Source organism: Amblyomma americanum, chromosome 1 (genome assembly GCF_052857255.1).
Source record: "Amblyomma americanum isolate KBUSLIRL-KWMA chromosome 1, ASM5285725v1, whole genome shotgun sequence".
NCBI classification, from domain to species: Eukaryota; Metazoa; Arthropoda; class Arachnida; order Ixodida; family Ixodidae; genus Amblyomma; species Amblyomma americanum.
In genome coordinates this window covers 459,507,349-459,517,265 of record NC_135497.1, presented here as the reverse complement: position 1 = coordinate 459,517,265, position 9,917 = coordinate 459,507,349, and the positions used below count along the sequence as shown (strand labels likewise).

Here is a 9,917-nt window from a genome sequence, read left to right as displayed (position 1 = left end):
GGTCTCGTAGGACCCTTGAATGATGCATATCAGTCTGTCAGTCCCATGGACAAATGGGTATTGGTCTATGTGGCAAATATGTATGAGTCGATAAGGTGTACTCGATTCTCTATTGGTCTAGTACTTTTCGTTACAGCCCATCATAGACCGATACAGTCAATACCATATCCTATAAGACATATATGTATCGATTAATAAGGTGTATCGGTTTCTGTATTGGTCTAGTACAAATGCAGACACAATCCACAGAGAAATATTCCACCAATACTAATTTACATACGACCAATAAATTTCGCTATGGTTTATTTTTTGTTTCCTACGGTCGGCTCGGATGGTCACAGAGAAACGCTGCCAAGAAGCGACACCTCTGCAGAAGAGGGTGGAACGTACAGTTCCGTGCGGAAAACCAGTGTTTCAAGGCAAAGGTAAATCACCTTGAGGAATACTACTCGCAAGTCAAGACAGCGTGACAAGTTCACTAAAGCAGCTAAGGACAAGGCAGTAGTCGTTGAAGAGCGTAAGAGAGGAGAGGGTGGCTTGAAGCAAAAGTGTGTCAGACTTGAAATGCAGCTGAAGGAAAAAGAAGACAAAACTAAGAAAATCAAGGCCGCCCAGAGGCAACCATCAGATATTGCCACATCAGTAAAGCTTCATCCTTCTAAGTCCCGACTGACCAGCAGTCAGCCCAGTGGTTCCAGTGCGGAGTTTCCGAAACGTTGTAAGCAGCTCGAACGTCTCGTCCAGGAGAATCGCCGCCTGAGCTTTCAGCTGAAAAAGAAGGACTAAGAGATTCACCGACTCAAGTCTCAGCTGCAGCCGCCGACAGCCAAAGCAGCCGCAAATACAAAGACTCCCGTTAAGACTCCTCGTAGAACACTGCCGCTGCCAAACTGCAATGGTCAGCGACAAGCCGCTTCAAGACAAGCTGTCTTGGCAACCTCGGCTACTGAACAGCAGAAGAGCATTGCCACAGGCAAGCGGTTAATCACTTGCAGCGTCTCGTCAGGCAGTGCACACGGCCCACCTATCTCCAGAACTAGGAAATTGACCTGTGAAAGTGCTGTGTTTGTTCCTTTTTCGCTTTGTTTAGAGTTGTTCATGTCTGTCTTTGCCTTTAATTTATGTAGTGCTTTTGTGAATCTGCCAAGCCTGTTGCTAGTTGCCATTGCCATTTGCCACCTTGCCTATTGCCCATGCCTAGAGTTTCCTTGCCTTTTGCGCTCATCAAAAAGGGCTTTGATCAAAAAAGTGGGGCCGGATGTGCCCAGTTTCATTTCACCAGCCGCACGACAGATGGCGACACCTTTCCAGCATCGCCTCCCTCATGGTTTCCTCCGTTCCCGCTTTTAGCCAGTGGGTCGACGGAGCAGCTGTCAGCCCTTCCGACATGCCGTGAACTTGTGGAAACTTTTTCGAGCCGTGCTGTCGCGCTGTAGCCAAGTGGTTTCATGGGTCGACAGCAATAAAAGCTGTCAGTAAACTCCTCAAGCCTTCACTTCAGTCATCTCGCCACAGCAACGCTCTCACAACATAGCTCTCGCTACGCATATCCTCTCGCACATAGCTCTCGCTACGCATATCATCATCATTACATAACCCTATAATCATCATCGTAGCGCAGCGGTGGCCAAATGGAAAACATCCGCCTCGTATGCGGGAGGTGCGGAGTTCGATCCCAGTGCCGCCGGGTACCCACCGGTGACGGAATGGGTACAAGCTTTCGCCTGGTCTGGTGCTCGGCTTATTAAAGGTGAAATGATTAGGAAATCGATCTTTGACTCCACCTTGAGAAGTCGAAAATACCTTAATTGTGCCATGGCGCTCATTGGCCATAGGTGCCCTTGTGCCAAAAGAACACCTTCCGCTCGTTTTCAGAAAAGGAAAGGCGCATAAGAGCGTCATAGTAGGTGTATGCCACCTCTTACTTAGAGCGCGATTGAGGCCTCCACTCACCCCGCGAGCCAGTTACACTGGAAACACGTGGGTGAGGGTGATGATGACGTTGAAAACATTATTACTGGCGGAGCCCTTATAGTTCAAACTTTAAGATATGAGCTGGCTCCTGGTCGTGGGAGGTGGCCTTCAGCCCGTGCCTGACGGTGACATTCTCCGTCCACTGCACCAGCCTCAGGAGCAACGCCGGATCGGAGCTATAGACCACGACCTCCCACCCCTCTAAGTCCGCGAGGGCCCCTTGGGTCGGTGGTTGCAGTTGTCGGCAGATAAACATAATGTGGCCCGAGAACCACATTCGACCACCCGTGGGCGAAGCGCGGCCCTCAGATGACGAGGGTCATTTGAGGGCATCATGAAGCAATATCCGCCAGCGTCCCCTAAGCCACGTAATTGGTTGGTTTTTTGGGGAAAGGAATGGCGCAGTACCTGTCTCATATATCGTTGGACACCTTATACACGCCGTAAGAGAAGGAATAAATGAGGTAGTGAAAGAAGAAAGGAAGAAAGAGGTGCCGTTGTGGGGGGCTCTGGAATAATTTCAACCACCTGGGGATCTTTGACGTGCACTGACTTCGCATAGCACACAGGTGCCTTAGAGTTTTCCTCCATAAAGACGTAGCCGCCGCGGTCTGGTTCGAACACGGGCACTCCGGATCAGTAGCCGAGCGCCCTAACCAATGAGCCACCGCGGCGGGCAAGCCCCGTACCTCAAAATCGCGATTTAGCACTCCACTGAAGGAAAAAAAACGCTAAGTCGCCCGTGTGCTGTGCGATGTCAGTGCACGTTAAAGATCCCCAGGCGGTCGAAATTATTCCGGAGCCCTCCAATACGGCACCTCTCTCTTCCTTTCATCTTTCACTCCCTCCTTTATTCCTTCCCTTACGGCGCGGTTCAGGTGTCCAACGATATATGAGACAGGTACTGCGCTATCTCCTTTCCCCAAAACCATTTAAAAAAAAACTCCACTGACAGTGTGCGCATTTTCTTAACTCACGAGACGGAGGAGGAAAACATTTATTGGGAGCATAAATACTGGGTGGGTTCAGTAGGGGAACCCATTGGTCGCCATCATGATCCGGCTCCTCTCAACCGGCGATTTCTGGTCGAGGGGACTGTGGCTATAAAGAGTTGCCTCCCAGCGCTCATATGTCGGATCGGGATTGCTGTCCAAGACTGAGTTTTCTTGACATTCCCAAACTCTGTCAAAGAGTGTGCCAACTGCTCCACCGAAGGGCAGGACGAATCGTAGGTATCTGGATACCATTTACTCATCAATTAGGGATTGGGCAGAGTATTAGTTTATAGTCGACTGATTATGTGCTCTTCAAATTTGCTAACAGTTTTGTGAGGAAGAGGATATTTCCTTCTTATGATCTTATAATACTCCGTAATTTATGCGTAGCTTAGTAACGGTGAGCGGTTGTTAACTGTGTCAGAGAGAGGCTGCGTGCCGGATGCTCGGAGGAGTAGAGCTCGAGCAGCTGTGTTGGCCGCCTTATCGCCCGTCGTTGAGAGGTGCCCTGGCGTCCAGAAAATCTGGACTTCGAAAGGATTGGAAGGATAAGACGTTTCCAAAATTTCCCAACACGGAGCGCGAACGCGACCTCTGAGGTAATTGCGCGCCGCTGCTTGTGAGTCGGACATAGCAGTTGCCTCGCTGTTCTTTGATATCGCTAGTGCGATAGCTGCTTCTTCAGATTATGTGGTATCCCCCGCTTGGATAAGGCTGCTTGCAATTATATCCCCTCCGGGTGAAACTCCCGCAATTATCGCGACCCCGATAACGGGTCTAGCCGCAAGGACGTAGGTCGTGTCCTTGCTTCTATCCCAACGCTTAGAGAGGGGTCTAGCTCTGGCTAGTCTGCGTACTCTATTGTATTCCTCATCCATGCGCTTTGATACTGGGTAAGTCGTGATGTGTGATCTCATGTGCATGGGCATGTCGATCTGATCAAAATCAAAATGATCAAAATGTGCGGAGTATTAACCTTCCGCTGGTTGTCAGAATAGGAAAGGCGCATGACTGTCTCTAGCTCTATAGGCGAACGCCACTGCATACTTATAGCGCGATTCAGGTGTCCACTGACACCGTGACCAAGTTATACTTGCTCTCGCATTTAGACGTCATAATTGCATAGGTATCTCCATAGTTTAACGGTTTGAGCTGCTAACAAGTTCATTTTATTAACAGTTTGGTGGAACGCTTCGGAAGAGCTTAAATAAAGAAATAAAAAAAATTCTGATTGGATGCTGTGAATATTGCTGTAAGGTGTGCTAAATAAGCCGCTATATCTTACCGCGCTGGATAAGAAAACATGCGGTAATTAAATGTCCACTAGATAGTTCCGTGATTCCATAAGTCAACAGTCCCACTATAGTTGTCTTATTAAGATTAAGGGCAAAAGAATTGAATTGATGCCCCCAAACCGAGCCACAGTTGAAGAAATAGATAGTGGAAGTTCTCACCCGAGGTGCCTAACTAGATCTAAAGACGGGGGCGCATGTTGGGCGCCGGAGCTGACGTGCCCGTCAGCCACTCCCCTAAGGAAAAATAGGAGGCAGAGGTGTGGTATAACATAAAGCTCCGCAGGTATGCATAGCCCGGAGAGTGCTACAGAAGGTGAGGAGTGTCAGGGAACCCATCGGAATGGCAGCAATGCAGGCGACCCAAACGACGCACAATATTGTTTATGGTTTATGGGGGTTTAACGTCCTAAAGCGACTCAGGCTATGAGAGACGCCGTAGTGAAAGGCTCGGGGAATTTCGACCACCTGGGGTTCTTTAACGTGCACTGACATCGTACAGTACAAGGGCCTCTAGAATTTCGCCTCTATCGAAATTCGACCGCCGCGGCCTAGATCGAGCCCGCATCTTTCGGGCCAGCAGCCGAGTGAAATAACCAGTCAGCCACAGCGGCGGCTGCGCACAATATTGTGGGTAAGGCGGGCTGTAAGGAGGCAATATGTTGGAGCAGCGATTCAGGTTGTACCCTCGGCGCGCCTCATCGACGTACACGGCAGGGCGCAAAGGCGTCTGAGAGCGCTCACCTCAGCGAGCCGAGAGCGTCGGTGGAGACGAAGATGAAGGCTATCAGACTGAGAAAGGGGGCATCGACCAGTGCATTTCAGGACGCGGGAAAACCGCCCTGGAGCTTCCATGCTTATGCTTATGGAAATTGCTTATGGCCTAGCTTCCCGGGTTCGAACCCGACCGCGGCGGCTGCGCTTTTATGGAGGAAAAACGCTAAGGCGCCTGTGTGCTGTGCGATGTCAGTGCACGTTAAATTTCCCCAGGTGGTCGAAATTATTCCGAAGCCCTCCACTACGGCACCTCCTTCCCTTCTTCTTTCACTCCCTCCCTTGTCCCTTCCCTTAAGGCGCGGTTCAGGTGTCCAACGATAAATGAGACAGATACTGCGCCATTTCCTTTCCCAAAAAAACCAATTATTAATTATTATTATTATGGCCTAGCACTGTTAGGCCAGGATATATGTAGCGAAAGCGCAGCGAGATCTGCATCGAAAAAGTGCATTCACTAGATGTGCCTTTATTCACAGATAAACTTGAGCTGCCGTGGCGGAGTGGCAGCGTCTTCGCCTCAAACGCCATCGGCCCTATATTCGATTCCCAGCCACGGACAGGTTCTTTTTTATTCAGTGAGTGTGCGGGGGGTTTCAGTGGCTCCCATAGATGCCGCCACCTAATACGATGGTTAGCGGTTAAGCGCAGGCTCTGCTAAGGCGCGTTTATACTCCGGCGTAAGGCGCGCGCGCGTGCTGCATGGCGAACTAAAGTCGGCAAAGCGAGACATTGCGCTTGACCGCCGACGCGTTCGGCGGCATCGGCGCACTCTGACCGCACTGGCGGTGACTTGGAGCTTGTCTCTATTTCGCGCCGAGTGTGCCAGCCGCCACCGGCCCGGCAAGACCGGTTCGGCTCCCCGGCGAGGTACGCGTTGTGACGTCATGCGCCTCCTCGAAGCTCCGCCATGGCGAAATTGCAAGTTCGCGACCAGTAAAACTTTCGCTTTAAAAAAATTGGCAGTGGCTTAGCTCCGCAATGCAAGGATATACGTAGCGGAAGGCACGTTTCCCTTGCTGAGCTTGTTGTTAGCACTGTATGTTTAGCAATCAGATACATGTCCGCTTGAAATGTCCAGGTCGAAGATGAACCTTCGGAAACTCGAATAGCGTGATCAGTCACACGACGGGCCTTCACATCCTCTTCGGTTGTTTGCCGTTGACTGACGCCTTCCATACAGGCTCCATCTCAGCGGCTATGCAGTGTCTATTACGCTCGGCAGTCGGGCGTCTCCGCTTTGCAAGGCGTTCCTCTGCCTGTTCGGGCGTCTCCGCTGCTCTCTTTGCCTTCTGACGCTCATTCTCTTTTTGATAAGTAGCCAACTGCCAGGCGACAACCTCGGGATCGGAAGAGTTATTTTCTCTTGTTTATACCGCCGTTTAGCAGCGGCTGGACTCTCCTTTTGTGCATCCATATGAAGCGTTGCGATACAGCCGCCGATTACATCTCCGCTTTTTATACGCAATGCTGCGCATGCGACGACGCGCGGTTCGGGTGATGAAAACGGTGTGACTTCATACCAAACGGCGGCGAGCCGCGCGGTGTGACGTCATGCCAGATAGCACCGCGAGCGCGCAAAGCACGGTAACCTTCTCGCATATCCCAGTGGACACCCGAACCGTGCCATAAAGGAAAGGATAAAGGAGGGAGGGAAACGACAAATCGCGCGGCGCACCCCCTCCTCCTCGTCGGTTGCCATGGTAACGGCGCATGCGCACAACTGCCCTCCCGCATGTACCATGGTAGCGCATGCGCACAACTGGCGTCTCGCCTGTACCGTGAAATGCTCGACTGGTAGCCTAGTGCAGCTCCCGCTACAAAAGACGCGAAGGTGAATGTACTGATGTGGGTCTCAGTGATCGTCGAAGCCAACACCCGGCCTCTGCCTGGAAAGAACACATACTCCGCGGTCTTCTATGAATGACGCAAAAAATGAGACGGTTATATTCTTTATTTACAAGAGGATCAAAGAGAGCTCAGAGATGCGTCTTCAAAGGGATTATACACCACGAGTCACCACGAGTCCACACACACTGCCTCTGGTGCAGGCCTTTTGAACCAGTAAGGCTCCCCAGTGTCCCTAGGCCGCAGCAGGGCACGTGGCCAATAGGCGTGTAGGAATGAATTCCATCACATACACGGTCATGCTCTTGTCCTCATTGGTGGCCACATGGTTGCGAGGCAGCCACCTTGAGGATGACGAAGGTGCTCTCTCCGTGGCGAGCGTTCAGCAATGCCCGGCACGCGCCCCGCATCGCCGGCAGGTTCCAACTGAAGCGTGTATCATGTGAGACCTTTGGGCGTCCTACATTGCGACGCCAGATTACATCCGTTCCTTATGTAGCCAGTGGCTCCGCCGGTGAATGGCGTCTCATGGTCTCTTGCAGGCCAAGTCATAACAGTAAGGTTAACGTACTGCGAAAGCATGGCCGGGAACACGAACTTGAGGAGGTCAGTTTCATCACTTTCTGCTATAAAACGCGGCTGCCGGAACTGGCCTTGCGCCATTTGCGGGCGGAGTGAGAAGGAATGGGTTTTGGCTGGGCGTGTAATGCGAAAGAAAGCTAAGCGTAACGCTAAGCGTAAGCGTTAAGGATAACGGACTGATACGAAGAGAAGGCAAGTGTAGCTGGGGCCGGCAGAAAGTTTTTTGAGTGGATGAGTTAAAGAAGTTTGCAATGATAAGATTGTCGCAGCTGGCAAAGCACAGCGTGAATTGAATATGCATGCGAGAGGCATTGGTCCTGCTGCTGCTGCTAATCTTGATCGTGAATGGCTCTTGGACAACAATCGCGAAACTCACAAGGAAAAAAATTACAGGATTGCATTGAAATCTGCTTAAGAGCGGAAATGCGAAATCCTTTTCGTTTCCAATCTAGCTCGGTTCCTTTTTTGTTTTTGTGTTATGGGGAGTAGGCTTAACTATGTCGACGTCCATGGCTACTGTGACATCAGTTTCCGGGACTGGCAAACTATGCCGACGTCCATGACTATCATGACGTGCGAATGACATTCGCGGGACTCGAACTGAAGGCCTTCACAAAGCTCCAACGCCCGGCCTTTTATTTTTTCATTAAAAATGAATGTACAAGGATACTATACGCACAATGATATTGGACCCGTAGCCAAAGGCTAGTTACGGTTCCATCACACTACTGTACATTATAAATGCGACATGCGAAGACGACACATTGCGTTAATAAAAAAAAGTAAGATTCTCAAGAGTTTAGGGATAAACAAAATAAGCGTACACAATACACACATCCTCACACACGCACACACTCAAAAAATAACACACCGTAATTTCACATATTCATCAGGAACATTTTGATAGATTGCACGTTTTTTTTCACTTTAATATCATCAGGTAAACTATTCTAAACCAAAAATCCAATAAACTCAAATAATCTTTGCCAGTAACTATTGCGACACACTCGTAAGTTGAAATGTTTGGCACTAGCCGCTCTAGTTTCCCTTTTAGGCCATATAAATATGCTATGGGCAAGTGGGTCGTCGTTGATTTGTAAGATTTGGTGAATTGTCTGCGCTACCTTTAAAGTGTATATTGAGTGAAAATGCGGAATACGGGTTGATTTAAAGAGTGGTTTTCTAGACTCAGATAATTTTGAATAAGTAATAATTTTTACCGCTCTCTTCGTCAACCGGATCACAGGTTTGGCATATATTGGATACGTGTTGCCCAATGACTCTATGCAATAGATTAGTTGGCTCTGCATAAAAGCAGTGTACTGTATGCGAAGCATTGCAAAAATTGAAACATTCTCGTGCTTGCATCAAATATGGCATCCATAAGCTGACTTTGTGCAAACCTGTTTACTTGATTTTTCCAGTCATAATCAAAATGTATACAAAGATATTTGGAGTTATTTGCTTCTTGTAGTGGCACGCTATTTAAATACAAAGCAACATCCTTGTAGTTTAACTTTTTTTTTCCTTGAACTACATACAGCGTATTTAGTTTTCTGAATGCTGACGGAGAGATCATTGTTACTGGACTAATTAAGAATAATTTCTAATTCTTCGTTTATTTTATTGTTAAGCTAGTTTATTGTGTCCCCTATAAAAACTAAGCAGTGTCATTGGCGTGCATTATTGTTTGGGAATACTGTAACGAATAGTACACCAAAAACACTCGGGGACCAAGGAGCTACACAGCCGGTAGAGCGAGCACGAGCAGGAAGATTTTCTTCGTCCTCTGCTTCTATCGCCTGAGTTCCCTTCGTCCTTTTCTTCTATCACCTGTGTCATTGCTCCCACCCCTGCAGCATCGCCCCGATGCGGCCATCGTGCGCTAGAGTGACGAGCAGAAAGCGAGCGTGCTAGAGTGAGGCACGAGGATCACAACATAGAACAGGGCACAGCGGTCAGCCTCAAGTTCAATCGGGTGGTCGGTCGTGGTACGGCTTCATACGAACGACGTGCACAACGTCGGTAAGCTTGCGTCTGTGGGATGAGCTGGCTTGGGTGGCGGGTTGAACTTCGTAGGTGACGTCGCTAATGCGGCGGAGGACACGGTATGGGCCGAAGTATCGACGGAGTAATTTTTCAGACAGCCACACATAGTCGCCTGGCTCGTAGGCAACGAAGCGCCGTCCCTGGTTGCAGCGGCCAGCGTCTAGTTGCTGTTGACGGTGTATGCGCTGCCTTGCCAGTTGCCGCGCTTCTTCCGCACGCTGCACAAAAGTGGCGATGTCGAGGTCAGGGTCACTCTCGCAGTGGGGGTCAACAGGCAGCATAGCATCCAGCGTAGTAGTAACTCGACGGCCGAAGACAAGCTGGAAGGGAGTGAGCCGCGTTGTCTCCTGCAGTGCCGTATTGTAAGCGAATGTAGCGTATGGCAGAATTTGGTCCCAGGTTT

At 49.7% G+C, this 9,917-nt stretch overlaps 1 pseudogene; it reads left to right on the top strand.

Moving 5' to 3' along the window:
• LOC144126053 (uncharacterized) overlaps positions 1-1,396 on the top strand; it is a 4,263-nt pseudogene extending 2,867 nt beyond the window's left edge.
• The last annotated feature ends 8,521 nt before the right edge of the window (positions 1,397-9,917 follow it).